General features: G+C 48.3%; 1 protein-coding gene across 6 annotated transcripts in view; it reads left to right on the forward strand.

Annotated features, from left to right (window-relative positions):
* Hip1 (huntingtin interacting protein 1) overlaps positions 1-16,025 on the forward strand; it is a 134,500-nt gene that overhangs the window by 61,924 nt on the left and 56,551 nt on the right. The window lies entirely within an intron of this gene.

Consider the following 16,025-nt stretch of genomic DNA (forward strand, 5'->3'; position numbering starts at 1 on the left):
GCAGCTTCTCACTGGGCTATGCCCTCAGTCTTTTTTTTTTTTTTTTTTTAATTTAGATTATCACTTTATAGTTGAGACCGACTTGGAAGTCCCAGCCCTCCTTCCTCCACCTCCCAAGTGCTATGGGCATGTGCCACCATGCCAACGTACACCTGTAATAGAAAATAGTTTCACACAGTGGTTATTGCAACAATATGATACCCAAAGCCTGGACCCTGAGGTGACTAATTCTCCCCATAACCCTATCGCTCCTTAATTGGCCTGAAGAGCAGAGCCTCATCTGTGCCTTTAGTTGACAGCTCTGGGAACCAATTTCCCCAGGTCTCGTTATCTCTCTGAATGATTGGGGACGGGGATTCACCATCTGATGCCACTAGTGAATATTTGATGACATCGGATGTCTGCCTTTGGGGAAGCCACTGAATGCTGAACTTGGGGGCAGAGTACAGATGCTATTCGGAAGGGCAGATGATGGAGCGTGCCTTGGCCATGCGGAGAGCAAGCTGAGTGCTGGCATTTGAGGAGCAGACAACAGTAGCCATTCTCACAAGAGCGTGGATTCGAGGAACAGTTTGTGTTTGCACAAATGCTCCACAGTGCACGAAGCACTTTCTGCCCCGCCTCGGAGGCAGGAAGTGAGCACTCAAGGAAGTGAGGCTGAGGATCCTAGGTGAAGGGGAGAATCGGGTCTTCTACCCAACATATGCATGCACACACACACACACACACACACACACACACACACACACACACACACCGAATCAGGTCTTTTTTTTTTTTCTTTTTTCTTTTTTTCGGAGCTGGGGACCGAACCCAGGGCCTTGCGCTTGCTAGGCAAGCGCTCTACCACTGAGCTAAATCCCCAACCCCCTGAATCAGGTCTTTTACCCAACATAAACATACATACACACATGCACACATACATGCACACACGCACACATGCAGAATCAGGTCTTTTACCCAACATACACATACATACACACACGCACACATGCACACATGCAGAATCAAGTCTTTTACCCAACACACACACCACACACACACACACACACACACACACACACACACACACACACACCGAATCAGGTCTTTTTTCTTTTTTCTTTTTTTCCGGAGCTGGGGACCGAACCCAGGGCCTTGCGCTTGCTAGGCAAGCGCTCTACCACTGAGCTAAGTCCCCAACCCCCTGAATCAGGTCTTTTACCCAACATAAACATACATACACACATGCACACATACATGCACACACGCACACATGCAGAATCAGGTCTTTTACCCAACACACACACACACACACACACACACACACATGCACACATGCACACATGCAGAATCAAGTCTTTTACCCAACACACACACACACACACCACACACACACCACACGCACACGCACACGCACACACACACACATGCATGCACATTCTTTCTCTCTCCCTCCTTTCCTTCCCTCTTTCTACTCCCGTTGTCTCCTTTAGACTAGATCTCAGTCACTCTGGGTAGCCTGGAACTTGATATGTAGTCTGGCCTCATTCACTGAGATCTGCCTCCTAAGTGCTGGGATTAAAGGCATGTGCCACCACACCTGACACACACGTAAAAAACAAAACAAAACAAAACAAACCGAAAACATGATTTATTATTGTGTGGGTAAAACCTTTGTGTGGAATAGTGGTTCCAATGTATGGGTTGCATCCCCTTTGGGGGTCGAATGACCCTTTCACAGTGTCACCTAAGGCCATCAGAAATATCAGATATTTACACTGTGATTCATAACAGTGGCAAAATTACAGTTATGACGTAGCAATGAAAATGACTTTCTAGCTGGGGGTCACCATGACATGAGGATTGCAGCGTTAGGAAGGTTGAGAACCTCTGGCGTGGAGGGTGTTCATGCCTTGGTGTGCATGTGGAGGTCAGAGGAGAACTCGTGAGATGACGCTCCTCCCCCAACCTTTTTCATGGCTTCTAGGGTTCAAAGTCATCAGGCTACACAGCCAGCGCTGTTACCTGCAGAGCCATCCTGCCCGCCCTTGTTTCTTTGCTTGCTTTTGAGAAAGGGTCCTGTTGTGTAGCCAAGGCTGGCCTCAAACTCCCTGGAAAGCCAAGGTTGACTATGAACTCTTGATCCTCTGCCTATAATTCTCAAGCACTGAGCCTTCTCTGTTGTGGTTCTAGAACCTTCTAGGACTGATTAGTCCACTTACCAGAATCTGTAAAGCCATTTAAATCAATGCCTGGCACAAAGAAGGTACTTGGTAAAAAGTTAGAGGCTTATCCAGCTGGTGATAGGACATCATTCTGTCCTGCGTCTTCTGCGAGCACATGTCCCACTATTGCTTTGGGATGGTTGTGCACATGTCAGAGACAGTTTATCCATTTACTGCTTCTTAAGACAGGGTCTCACTGGATAGCTCGGGTTCACTGGGTAGCTCAGGCTGGCATCAAACTGGAGCTCCTCCTGCCTCAGCCTCTTCAGTGCTGGAATTACAGATATGTGCTACCATGCACAGTTACAATTCACGTCTTTACGTATTTTTTTTTTCTTTTTTTTCGGAGCTGGGGACCGAACCCAGGGCCTTGCGCTTGCTAGGCAAGCGCTCTACCACTGAGCTAAATCCCCAACCCCACGTCTTTATATTTTAACGGCTCGGGCCATAATGTTTCAGCTTGAATGTGTGTGTGCACACGCATGTCTGTATATGTATGTGTGTATGTGCGCACATGTGCGTGTGTATCTACGTGTCAGTGCATTCAAGGTGGAGTAGGGGAGACCTCGGATGTCTCTTGCCTTATTACTTTCTGATATATTACCCAAGGCTTTCTCCCTGAATCTGGAGCTAACCTGTTCTAATATGGCTGGCCGAGGAGCAAGTCTTAACTATCCTCTTGGTTCCTTGTCCTCTCCCTTCTTCTTGTCTCTGTCCCCTGCCCTGGAGTTGCTGGTGTGCACACAGCTGCACACATCTTTTCCCTTTTTCTTTTGTTATGTAGGTGCAGGAGGCTGGAACTTAAGTTCTCATGATTGCCCAGCAAGCACGATTCCCCACTGAACCAAGGTTTCAGCTTCTCAGAATTCTTTTTTTTTTTTTTTTTTTTGGTTCTTTTTTTTTCGGAGCTGGGGACCGAACCCAGGGCCTTGCACTTCCTAGGCAAGCGCTCTACCACTGAGCTAAATCCCCAACCCCATCTCAGAATTCTTTTAATTGGGGGTTGGAAAGGTGGTAACTCAAAAGTAAAGAACGCTGGTTACTCTTCCTAAGGTCCTGGGTTCAGTTCCCAGCACCCACATGGTGGCTCCCGACCACCTGTAACTCCTGTTCCAAGGGGTCCAATGTCCTCATCTGGCCTCACATACATACATGCAAACGCTCACACATACACAAGAAATAAAATACATACTTTTTTTTTTTTCGGAGCTGGGAACCGAACCCAGGGCCTTGCGCTTGCTAGGCAAGTGCCCTACCACTGAGCTAAATCTCCAACCCCAATACATACATCTTTTAAAGGCGTGGGAGGCAGGTGTGGTAGTGAGATCCTGTCTCAAAAAATAAATAATTCTTTTTATTGGGCTGGGGAGATGGTTCAGTGGGCAAGACACTTGTCACTAAGCCCGACCACCTAAGTCATGTTCTGAAGACCCACGTGGTGGAGGTAGAGAATTCCTTTCCTTTGGCCTCCATTGCTGCGGTTTTTGCCACGCACATACCAAATAAATAAATAGAACACAAGAATTATTTTTATTGATCTCTCTTGAGCTGGGTAGGGAAGGCACCGTGCTTTGCCCGGTAACCTTGTAAACTAGGCTTTCTCCTATTGTTAGTCCATTCCTGGTACTATGACAAAACGCTCAAGGTGGATTGATTTATAAGTCATAGAAGGTCCCCTTTCGCAGTTATAGAGGCTGAGTAAGTCTAAGATCACAGTGGCAGAAGATAGGCTGTCTAGTAGGGGCCCACTCTATATCTGGTATTTTCCCAGGGCATCCCCAATCACTGGAAAAGAGAGATGTGTGCTGTGTCTGAAGGCCTCTTCTGTAAGGGTGTCTATTCCCATGTACAAGGGCAGAGCTTTCGTGACTTCATTACTTACTGAAAAATCTTGCCTCTTATTCCTACCACATGATGAGTTCAAGGCTAGCCTGGGCTACGTACGATGCTGTCTGAAAAAGTCCAGGTTTGCAAAGGGTTAAGGAGAGCTAGTTAGACAGCTTGGTGGTCCAGTGCCAGTATGTACAGGGCCATTGTTTCAGATTCCAGTATTAAAACAAAACAAAACGATATTGTACAGGCTGGGAATCAAACCTTCAATCGAGGGCCTGTCAGGGGCACTTAATCAAGCCATAACATGCGCTACTGTTGGAACAGTGCTCACATGTTTTATAATTATGCCTTTATTTATTTTGTGCACATGTGTGTGGGTGTGCCCAGAGGTCTAAGGACAACTTAGAGGAGTCAGTTCTCTCCTTCCATCATGTGGGTCCTGGGGATCAAACTCATGTCATCAAGATTTGGCTGCAATCCCCTTTCCCCATTGAGCCATCTTGCCAGACTATGCCTTAGTAAGGTAAGACAGTTCTAAGCTGGGCACGTAGCTTGGTTGGTACAATGATTGGTTGCTTGGCCAGCATGTATGAGGCCATGGGTTCTGTCCCTAACACCGCATGAAACTGGACAGGGTGGTACATGGAAAGTGTCTGGCGAGTTTGAGGCCAGCATGAGCTATGTGAGACTCTGAGAAACAGGGAGGCAGGGGAGGAGAGAGGGTGAAAGATGATCTGGTGAGGTTGCCACCCAGAGCTGATAGCCAGCAGACCACCCTCCAGGAAGTCTGGGTTGGGTTGCCCTGCCCAGGCACTGTGGAGTGCCCACCTCATCCCTACCCTTCTCCTGGCTATTTGTCTCCCCTCCCCTAAGGGCCTTGAAGACACAGAAGTGAGAGTTCTTGGTGGCTTTGCTTTGAGGAAGTCAAATCTCAACCCTGAAACTGATGAAATCCGTCTCCAAAATTAGCAACCTCTAACCCCAAGGAAATTCTAGAACGTTCTCCCCAGCTTACACTCTCTGTGGTCAGAACAGGGAGGATGCACTCTGCTCCTGCACTGTTGGTGTGACAGTCTGTCACCTGCTGAGGATGACCGTGCCCTCTATTACCGGGTCACTCTTTCTCCTCTGTGTACACGAGTTCGTACGACTGTGGATACTCTGGCGCATGTGTGTGGAAGCCAGAGGACAACTCAGGTGACATTCCTCAGGCGTGATCCACCCCGCTTCCTTGAGACATGGTCTTTCACTAGGCTTGAGCTCTCTAAACTAACTGACCTGGGAAGGTCTAGTCTTCCCACCTCAATTAACCAACCTAGATCTTCCCTCACGGGCATGCCCAGAGGTGCGATTCATCCTGATTTAAAATCTAGTTGTGGGACCCTTTTCCTCCTGCTGGGTTGCCTTATCTAGCTTTGTGCTGGCATATGCCTGGTTTTCTTGTAGCTTGGTATGCTGTGTTTGGTCGATGTCCCTGGGAGGACTGTTTTTCTCTGAGGAAAGGAGTGGGGGTGGAGGACTGGGGGAGAGGAGAGGTGCAGGGGGCAGGGAGGCTGGGGAGAGGGGAGGGAGGGGAAATTGTGGTTAGGATGTAATATAGAAAGAAGAATAAGAAAAATTAGAGCCGGGTGTGTTGGCATGCACCTGTAATCTCAGTACTTGGGCGGCAGCACTTGAGGCTAGCCTGGTCTACCAAGTGAGTCCGGGACAGCAAGGACTCTGTTACACAGAGAAATCCTGCCTTGAAAAACCAACCAATTAACCAACCAAACATACAAACAAATAATTTTTAAAAAGAAATTACAAAAGTAGAATCCAGTCAAGTCAGCAAAGAACATTAACCTTCATACCAGATATGGTGACCAGCCTGAAAGGTTACTGACCCATTCTGGGCCTCAGTTTCCCCATCCGTTCAGCAGAGTTAGACCCAATGTTGGTATAAATGCTAAGTGAACTAATGTGTAAGCTTGAATCCAGAATCCACTACACGCAGATTGTGTATGTGCTGGGAATCAAACCAGGACCTCATACATGCTAGGCAAGCTTACACTCTCTGCTGGCCAGCCCCCCTGCCCCAACCCCCCCACTGTAGAACTGTCTTCCTATCTTCCCCAAAGCAAGCCACAGCCAGTTTTGTCTCTCTTTTGCAGTGGCCTTTTGGTCTGCACATATGTATGTATGTATGTATGTATGTATGTATGTATGTATGTTTGTTGCATGTATGCATGCATGTATGTATGACATGCATGCCTAGTTCCTGTGGAGGTCGGACACTGGCTCCTCTGGAACTGGAATTACAGATGGTTGGGGACTCTGGAAGAGCAAGCAGCATTCTTAACCACTGAGCCATCTCTTCAGCCCCGTGGCTCTTATTCTTAAAGCTCTCCTCAAAGAGGAGGAAGAGTGTCAAAGGGACTGAATATGCTTCAGTATTGATCCGTCTGGCCTGAGCATTTTAAAAGCTAAACAGGGAGTAAAGGAGAGGGAGAGAAGTTGACTAGAGGGAAAACACAAGGCTAGGGGAGGAACAGAACAGGGTGGGCAGGGCTCAGGCCGATGTCACTTTCTCCATCCATTGGCACCTGCACAGGACTCTCAGGAGCTCTTTGTGCTTCCTGATTCCTCCCCATACTACCCCCACCCCCACCCCCAACCTTGCTTCCTCTTTACCCTGGAGACCTAGTCAGTACCTTGAAAACTTGCCCGGTCATTACTGTCTGGACCACCCATGCCCATCCAGTAGACCTGGTGAGTCTGAAATGTGCAAACTCATTGTCATCAGTCCATTTGAAACAAGCCAGTTTGACCACCACTCCTTTCCAGCTGGATCCCCCAGCTCCACCTCATAGAAACAACAGAAGTACTGCTAAGACTTAGTGAGCTGTCTGCCTTCCCCTCTTCCCATCTTTCATGGCTCTGAGAGCGACCATTCAATCCTCCCAAGGGAACCCAAGCAGCCCTAGTCACGTTCACTCTGTCTGTATGCAGCAAGGTCAGTTTTCAGCCCAGCCCCCCAACAAGGTCTCTCCATGTAGACCAGGCTGGCCTGAAACAGGGCATTTGTCTCTGCCCCTTTTCCTCCAGTGCTGTAATGAAATCCGTGTGCCACACCCAGCTCTTGTTTTTAGTTTTTGATATCCTTGGCCACTCACTTGAGGATTCTAGATTTCTGTTGCTGTGATAAAATGCTATGACCTTAAGCAACTTGGGGAGGAAAGGGTTTATTTCATCTGACAACTTTCTGACCGTGCTCCATCACTAAATTAGGGAAGAACTCAAGTCAAGACAGTAGCTCAAGGCAGGAACTGAAGCAGGGGCTATAGAGGAACTCTGCTTCCTGGCTTGCTCCACATGGTTTGCTCAGCCTGTTTTCCTATACATACATAATTGTCTGGCCCCTCCCACATCCTCACTAAGAAAATGCTACACAGGCTTGCCTGCAACTCAGTCTTATGGATGCATTTTCCCAATTGTGGTTCCCTCAGATAACTTTAGCTTGTGTTAAGTTGATAACAACAAAAGACAGTTGACGTGCAATTGTTTATATCATCTTGACACACAACAAATGCATCACTATTCAACTATAACCTTTCTCTTTATCCTCAAGCTCTCATTCATAATGGTGTCAAAATATACAACATAAGTAACTTTAAAAGTCCTATAGTTGGGCTGGAGAGATGGCTCAGCGGTTAAGAGCACTGGCTGCTCTTCCAGAGGTCCTGAGTTCAGTTCCCAGCAGATCTAGGGCCCACTTCTGGCCTGCAGCTGTACATGTAGGCAAAACACTGTATGTATACATCATAAATAAATCTTTTTTGAAAAAGTCCTATAGTCTTTAAAAATTTAAATACTTTAAAAGTTCAGTCTCTTTAAAACATCCAGAGTCTCTTATAAAGTTCAAAGCTTCTCTGAAATTCCAAAGTCTCACAACTGTGGGCTCCTGTAAAATAAAAGAACGAGTTGTTTCAAAAAGGAAGATCCAGGGACAGTTATAGATAAAGCAGAACAAAACAGAAGCCCAGCAGAGTGTAGCTTGGTGTTGGGCTTCTGGGACTCACTCCTGATCTTCTGGGCTCCAACCTGCTTGAGCAGTTCTGCCTTTCTAGCTCTGCCTCCACAGCCTATTTAACTTGTCTGGTGGGATCATACCAGCTCCACAGTACCTGCTGATGTCCTGGGTGGTCGTCCTCTGGTACTGGCATCTCCAAAATACTGGGGTCTCTGCTACAGCTGGGCTGCATTCTCACCAGTAGCCTTTCCTGAGCTCTCTTTTGATCCTGTCACACTGTACCAAGCCTCAAGGTCTATCCATGACCCTTTCAATCCTGGGGCTTCTACTTCAACTGGGGCTGAATTCACCGTTGAATCCTTTTGACCTCTTGACCTCTCATAGTACCAAATCTCAGGTGGTCTTCACAGCTTCTCCGTGTGTTCAAAACCAATACACACTGGGAGATGTTTACACATTTCCAAGTTTGGCTGCCAGTGTGAGAGCCTGGCCCCGTTGGACCACAGCTTCTGTGTGGTAACCCTGAGGAAATATTCCCAGGAGATTTCACCTTAGCGATGCTGGTCTCCTCTTAATCCCAGCTGATTCTTTAGCTCTGGCTGCTCAGTATCAATTGTCCAAGCAAAGCAAAGTTTTCGCTTAATGGTTCCTGGTTGGTTCCAGCTGATCAGAGTGGCTGATTCTTGACAGTCTTAGTAGAGTCTTTAAGGGACTCTCAAAGTTCCCTTTGAAACTTCACAAGCCAGGCCACCCTCATTTGCATTGCTCTCAACATTGTCTTCTACATCCCACAGTGGATCATTTATGTCTGAACACCCAATGGCTTTTCTAGCTCAAAGTTCCAGAGTTCCTCTATAACCCTTCCAAAACACAATCAGGTCTGTATCAGGAATACCCCATTCCTGGTACCAATTTCTGTCTTAGGGTTTCTGTTGCTGTGATTAAAAACATCACAACCAAAAGCAACTTGGGGATGAAAATATTTCTTCTTTCAACTCTCAGATCATACTCCATCACAGAGGGAAACCAGGGTAGGAACTCAAGGGAGAAACTGAGGCAGAATTCATGGAGGACACTGCTTATTTTCTTGATCATCTACCTCAGGCCACCTGCTTCAGGATGGCACTGTTCACAGTGTTCTGAGCCCTCCTACACAATCACTAATGAAGAAAATGTCCCACAGACTTGCATAAAAGCCAGTCTCTCTTTTTTAAAAGATTTATTTATTTATTTATTTATTTATTTATTTATTTATTTATTTATCGTGCACTGTCACTCTCTTTAGACACATCAGAAGAGGGCATTGGATCCCAGTACAGATGGTTGCGAGCCACCATGTGGCTGCTGAGAATTGAACACAGGACCTCTGGAAGAGCTGTCAGTGCTCTTACCAGCTCAACCATCTGTCCAACCCCCACTCCCCTATAGGCCAGTCTTATGGAGATATTTTTTTAATTGTCCTATCAGAAGACTCTAGATTGTGTCAAATTGATAACAAACCCATAAAGGACACTAATCAGGTGCTCTCATTGAGCCACGCCCCCAGCCCCTCGCTGGGGGATTCTAGGCAGGGATTCTACCACTCAGCCATGTCCCCAGCCCCTCACTGGGGGATTCTAGGCAGGGGCTCTACCACTCAGCCATGCCCCCAGCCCCTCACTGGGGGATTCTAGGCAGGGGCTCTCCCACTGAGCCACAGCCCCAGCCCCTCACTGGGGCATTCTGGGAAAATGCTCTACCATTGATTCATATCCCCAGCCGCCCTGGAATTCTTCTACCTTCCCTACATGGCCCAGCCTACCTGTTCATTTCTCCATTTGTAACAAAGAAACCCTGATATAGGAATGTGGGTAGTTGGTAGGATGTTTGCCTAGTTTGCTCATTTATAGTGCCGTGTGCACATCTGATAGGAGGCTTTTATTGAACATGCCTGAAAACAAGCTCCCATGTCCTCAAACAAACTTTTCCCACTATTCTCTCCATCGCATTCATTTAATTTTGGGAATGGGTCTCACTGTGTTGCATAGACTGACCCCTTTCTGTATAGCTCATGCTAGCATTGAATTTGAGATTCTCCTTCCATAGGCCCTTGAGCGTTGGAATTCCACACCTAAGCCACCACACCTATCTCTGTCTTGTGAGAAGTAATCTGGTCTCTCTGTTTCCTCTAGAAGATACCCACTGTGTCATTTTTGACTCCTTCCTCCTTCTCAGCCAACATCCATGGAAGAACATCCAATCTCAGTTCTACCTTAAAATAAATTCTAGACTGAGACGATAGCTCGGCCTGTAAAATGCTTGCTGAGGAAGCCTGGGAATCAATGTTTGGTTCTCCCAGGTTCAAGGTAAAATCCTGTAAGCCCAGCCTGGTGAAGACAGAGGCAGGATTTCTGGAGCAAAGCTGGCCAGCCAGATGAGGAACCATATTGCCAAGTTCTGGGTTCAGAAAGACCTTGTGTCAAAATACAAAGTGGAGGGAGTAGGACTGAGGGAGATAATCGAATATCTCACAAGCACACACGTGTGTGAAAAGGCACACATATACACAGGCACACTATATCCACACGTAAAAATAAATTCCAACCCCATTTGCAGAATCCCGGGGTTCAGCCCCTGGTACTGAAAGAGAAGGCAGGTGAGGAAATAAACTGTGAACCCCAGCACACGTCATCACGTCTCCTGCTGCCTCCCTCGCCTCAGCCACCCTCATTTGGTCCCTGCTTAAGAGCTTGGCGCAAAGAACAAATGAAAGAAAAACAAGTCCAATTGTGTCACCTCTGTGCACAAAACCTTTAAATAGTCAGTTATGGTGACATACGGTATGCCCTTCCTGCCACCACTCGGGAGACTGAACCGGGAGGAACGAATGGTCTAGCCTGGGCTACATAGTTAGCTCATATCCATGTTTCATGACCATATCTCAAAGAAGCAAAGATAAACATTGCAGGTAGTAAAGAAATGTGTGCAGAATGCAGAAAGAATTTGGAACTGTTTCTCCAAGTTTGGGGGAGACCAGACACTTGGCGTAGCTCCTAAAGGCTTACCGAGAGACTTGGTTCTTAAAGAACCACTGAGCTACTGAGATTGGGGTTTTTTTTTTTTTTTTTTGTATTGGGTAAGGGTGGTGCCCAGTACCTTCTGGCAGGCAGGTGGCCGTCTGTGCTGGGCTGGTTCTATAGTTAGAGGCTACATGGGAAGGAAGCTCTTTCTGAGCATTATGTAACAGATGTGGCTTTGTGTAAATCACACTTCTGTAAACACAGCCCAGTTTTAAATGTACTAACGGAGATCGCTGTTTAAAGGCATGTGATGCCGTTCTCTTGTACCATGAATAAGTAATCTCTTCATTAGCGCTCCATGCATGTCAACTGTTCTCCATGAAGAAGTGTGGCATTTACTTAAAAAGGAAGACGGGCTGGAGAGATGGCTCAGTGGTTAAGGGCACTGACTGCTCTTCCAGAGGTCCCAAGTTCAAATCCCAGCGACCACAGGGTAGCTCGCAACCATCTGTAATGGGATCCGATGCCCTCTTCTGGTGTGTCTGAAGACAGCGACAGTGTACTCGCATACATGAAATAAGTCTTTAAAGCCATTAAGGTTTGCCCGCCAGTCATCGCATTGTATTTCGCCCTCTTCGCCCTCTTTCCTCTTGCTTCCTGTCTCCTTTTTTATTTATTTTCATTTTTCCCCCAAGATAGGGTTTCTCTGTGTAGCCCTGGCTGGCCTGGAACTCACCCCGTAGGCCAGGATGGTCTGAAACTCTGTCTCCCGAGTGCTGGGATTAAAGGCGTGCCCCAGCACCGCCCGGCTACTTCCTGCCATTCTTTTGCTGAGTTCTTTCCTGTATGGGATGTGCTTTTGTGGTGTGGTGGTATGTACTTGTAACCCCAACTAGTGTAGTGTTCGTGGCAGGAGAATCAAGGGTTCCAGACTACGTGCCGGCAGTGTGGGGCAGTTGGTAGAGTGCCTGTCCGGTATGCATAGCTCCGGATTTGGTCTGAAGTACTGCTTGAGGCCAAGCATGAGGGCACGTGCTAATAATCCCAGTTACTCGGGAGGTAGAGGGATTTGGAGGCTCAAGAGGTCAGGCCGTTGTCGGCATAACAGGTACCAGGCAGGAAAAGCTGAACTACATAGCAGTGTCAAGGGCAGAAAAATAATAATAAGATATAGTGTGACGTGTGCGGTGTCCCCTTCTCAGACCAGATAAATTTTGTGGGAAGGTGGGGAGCAGAGTCAAGTTCCAGGGAAGATCCAGTGTTTGGGACTAACAACCAAAGTGACGTGTATTAGTTGCACATGTGACATACTGTCTTAGGTTTGCCTCACGGTGACCAAAATACTACACAGAAACAACTTATGAGAGGCAGAGTATGTTTTGAGCCATGGTTTAGAAGGGTTTCAGTCCATCATGTCAGAGCCCGCGTCAGTATGGCTCTTCACATCCTGGCTGGCCAGGAAGCTGATAGGCTGTGGGTGGGGGAGGAGCGAGGAAGGGGGCGTGGCTACAACCCCAAAGGCTTGCCAGTAAATTCTGCTTCCCTCAGCTAGACCTCAAAATAGTCCCCCAAGATAACATCCTCAGCTGGGGGTGGGGTTGAGGACATTTAAATCAGGAGCCAATGGGGTGCATTTCAGATTTAAATCCTGACACACATTCTTGTGCTTTTTGCACCAATGGGACTTAGCAAGTGCTTTGTGGGATGTGACTGGTACAACACAGAACAAGACTATCTGATATGGATACAGAAGGGTGGGGAATGGAGGTTAGGGCTCTGGAATGTCCCCTCCCTGCATGTCCCTTGTCCTACTAATACCTTAAATGGGAGCCAGGTTACCTGGCTACTACCTGATGGTGTTTTGTTCGGACTTCCTAAACAGTGGCTGCTTGCCACGAATGCAACCTCTCTTTGCACCACACTGGGGTAGGTCTGTGTGTGCGAGGGCCTGTTCTTACAGGGGACACTCAACTATAAAACCCAGGGGCAGATGTTATGTGAGTAACTAGTAGACTGTTTTCGTGGGACAATAAATAGGTCAAGTTGTTTGGAACCTCTTCAGGTTTACTTCGTCCTCCCTGAGTTCTCATTCTTGGTTGTCTAACAAACTTTGTCCTTTCCACTCTTACGGGGTCAAAGTTGGTTAACTGTCTGCTCGTAGGAAAAGTTAGATTTTTCCTTTATATGTAGCACTAAGAGTGGAACCCTGGGCCTGGCCCATACCAAGCAAATGCTCTACTCCCAAGTCACACTCCAGTCCCTTACTGAGGGATTCTAGGCGGGGCTCTACCACTGAGCCACGCCCCCAGCCTCTCACTGGGGGATTCTAGGCAGGGGCTCTACCACTGAGCCACGCCCCCAGCCCCCTCACTGAGGGATTCTAGGCGGGGCTCTACCACTGAGCCACGCCCCCAGCCCCTCACTGGGGAAGTCTACAGCAGAGTTATGCCCCCGTCTTTAGGAATTTTATTTACTCTTAATGTTTTATTAAGAACTGTGTGGGCAGAGGTCCTATGGTAATATGGGTGTGAGGTAGAAGTGCCTATTGTGGAATTAGAACAAGAGTTAGGAAGGCAGGGGGTGTTTGGGAAGGAGAAGCAGTGGGCCTTAGCATTGCTGGGCTTGCAGCAATTACTTCCTGCCTCAGTCATGGGACAGACCGGTCACTCATGAATCAGTTCCGTGACGGATGCGGGGATCCGGATACTACCCATCTCAGCCCTCTACCTACTTTGTTTTGTGAGATCGTTGGTGTGGTGCTGCCATGGGCCCTTACTGGAGGAGAGAAGGAGAACTCCCAGTAGCTGTGGAAATGGGGCGTGGCAGAGAGCCTAAAGAGGATCCAGAGCCGTTGGGCAACATGGTGATTTGAGGGCAAACTTGGCCCAGCCCTGTCATCGGAACATTTCCCACAGGAGCCCTGGCAAGGGATGGATACTGCTGGCAGTATGGAAAACTTTATCTTGGGCCGTGCCTTACCTGTCTGCCACTGTCACCAACTCCCAGACATATACCTTAAGGGCGTGATGCTTCCCTTTAGCTCACAGTTTGAGAAGTTAGTCAAACCTTGATGGGAGGGCATAACTGAGTTCACAATGGCAGGAACTTGTGGTCAAGATTCTGTTTCTCTGTGGAGCAGGAAGCAGAGGTCAGACGGAAAGCAGAGTCAGGCTATTTCCTCAAGGTTTGCTCCCCCCTCCCCCGCGTGCAGTGACCCACTTCCTCCAGGAAGACATTGTCTTTCTGCATTCAAACAGCTTTGAGAAGGAGAATGGTTCGCTGCAGTTTGTTTGTTTGTTTTTTAAAGAATCTAACAAAAGCACCTTAGAGGAGAAAGCATTTATTCTAACACGTTCCATCATGGCGGAGAACCCCTGGCCAGCGGGCAGGGAGGGCTTGAGGGGAGCGCAGAAGTATTCAATCAGAAACCAAATGGAGCTGAGCTAGAAAGGCTCAAGGCCGCCCCCACTGACTCTCTTTCTCCAGAGAAGCTCCACCTCCCCAAGGTCCCACAACCTTCCCCGACAGTGCCACCAGCTGGAGACCAGCGCTTTCACACCTAAGCCCTGTGGGGGACATTTTTCATAGCACAGCAGACTGTGATGGGCCCGCCAGCAGAAGGCCTTCTGGGAAGTAGTGAGGGTAATGATGACGGGGAAATTGCAGTACCTGTTCCAGATAGATGGTGTGAGGGCCCTAATACTGTCAAGGGATCTACAATCACCCAGAAGGAGAGCTTCCTTCCGGCCTGTCTCTGAGGCCTGGAGTGTCTAGGTTAGATTAATTGCAGCGGGGCTTGAAGAACTGCCCTGAATATACGCGGCACCATCCTGCGGGATTCTTCAGAAGCATCCTGCTTACTACATACTGCCACACTAGCTCACACCTTTTGTTCATCTCTAGCTAGACTCCTGTTTTGCCCGGCTGTGGAGTTACTGAGTATTTCCTGTTAAAAAAGAAGCAAGCACGGGAAATGAGAGCAGGAAGTGGGAGAGGAAACAAAAAATTGAAAAGGAAGTGGAAAAAAACCAAAAAAGTTAAAATAGGCACAAATAGTTTCTTTTTATGTGTGTGGTGTTTTGCCTGTGTACATGTCTGTGTACCATGTGTGTGCCTGGTGCCTGCAGAGGCCAGAAGAGGGCGTTAGGGTCCCCTGGAACTGGTGTTTCAGACAATCGTGAGCCACCATGTAGATGCTGATGGAAGAGCAAGCAGGCTCTTGTCCACTGAGCCTCTCTCCAGCTCCTCTTTTTATTTTTGTGTGAAATGCAAATAGAACTGAGGGTCTTATTTATGCAAGACAGGCACTGGGCCACTGAGCCACGCCCCTAGCCCCTCACTGGGGGATTCTGGACAGGGGTTCTACCACTGAGCCACGCCCCCAGCCCCTCACTGGGGGATTCTAGGCAGGGGCTCTCCCACTGAGCCACACCCCCAGCCCCTCACTGGGGGATTCTAGGCAGGGGCTCTCCCACTGAGCCACGCCCCTAGCCCCTCACTGGGGGATTCTAGGCAGGGGCTCTCCCACTGAGCCACGCCCCCAGCCCCTCACTGGGGGATTCTAGGCAGGGGCTCTACCACTGAGCCACGCCTCCAGCCCCTCACTGGTGGATTCTAGGCAGGGACTCTACCACTGAGCTACGCCCCCAGCCCCTCACTGGTGGATTCTAGGCAGGGGCTCTACCACTGAGCCACGCCCCCAGCCCCTTATTGGGGAATCTAGGTGGGGACTCTACCACTGAGCTATAGGGCCAGCTCCTGTTTTTGTATGTCTTCTATTTTGTTTCTTAATCCCCTTCTTCCCTGCCCTTTTCTTGGGTGTTCTTTCTGGCCTCAGCAGATGGTCTTCGTTGGCCCCTTCACCCCAGGGCTACATCCCAAGCCTCTCCGTCCTACTCCTGCTATGGAACCTTTACATACTATCCTTGGTAGCCCAAAATCTGGGCTGCAGCCCAGAGCTGTGTGCGTGACTTGATG

This window comes from Rattus norvegicus, chromosome 12 (genome assembly GCF_036323735.1).
Source record: "Rattus norvegicus strain BN/NHsdMcwi chromosome 12, GRCr8, whole genome shotgun sequence".
NCBI classification, from domain to species: domain Eukaryota; kingdom Metazoa; phylum Chordata; class Mammalia; order Rodentia; family Muridae; genus Rattus; species Rattus norvegicus.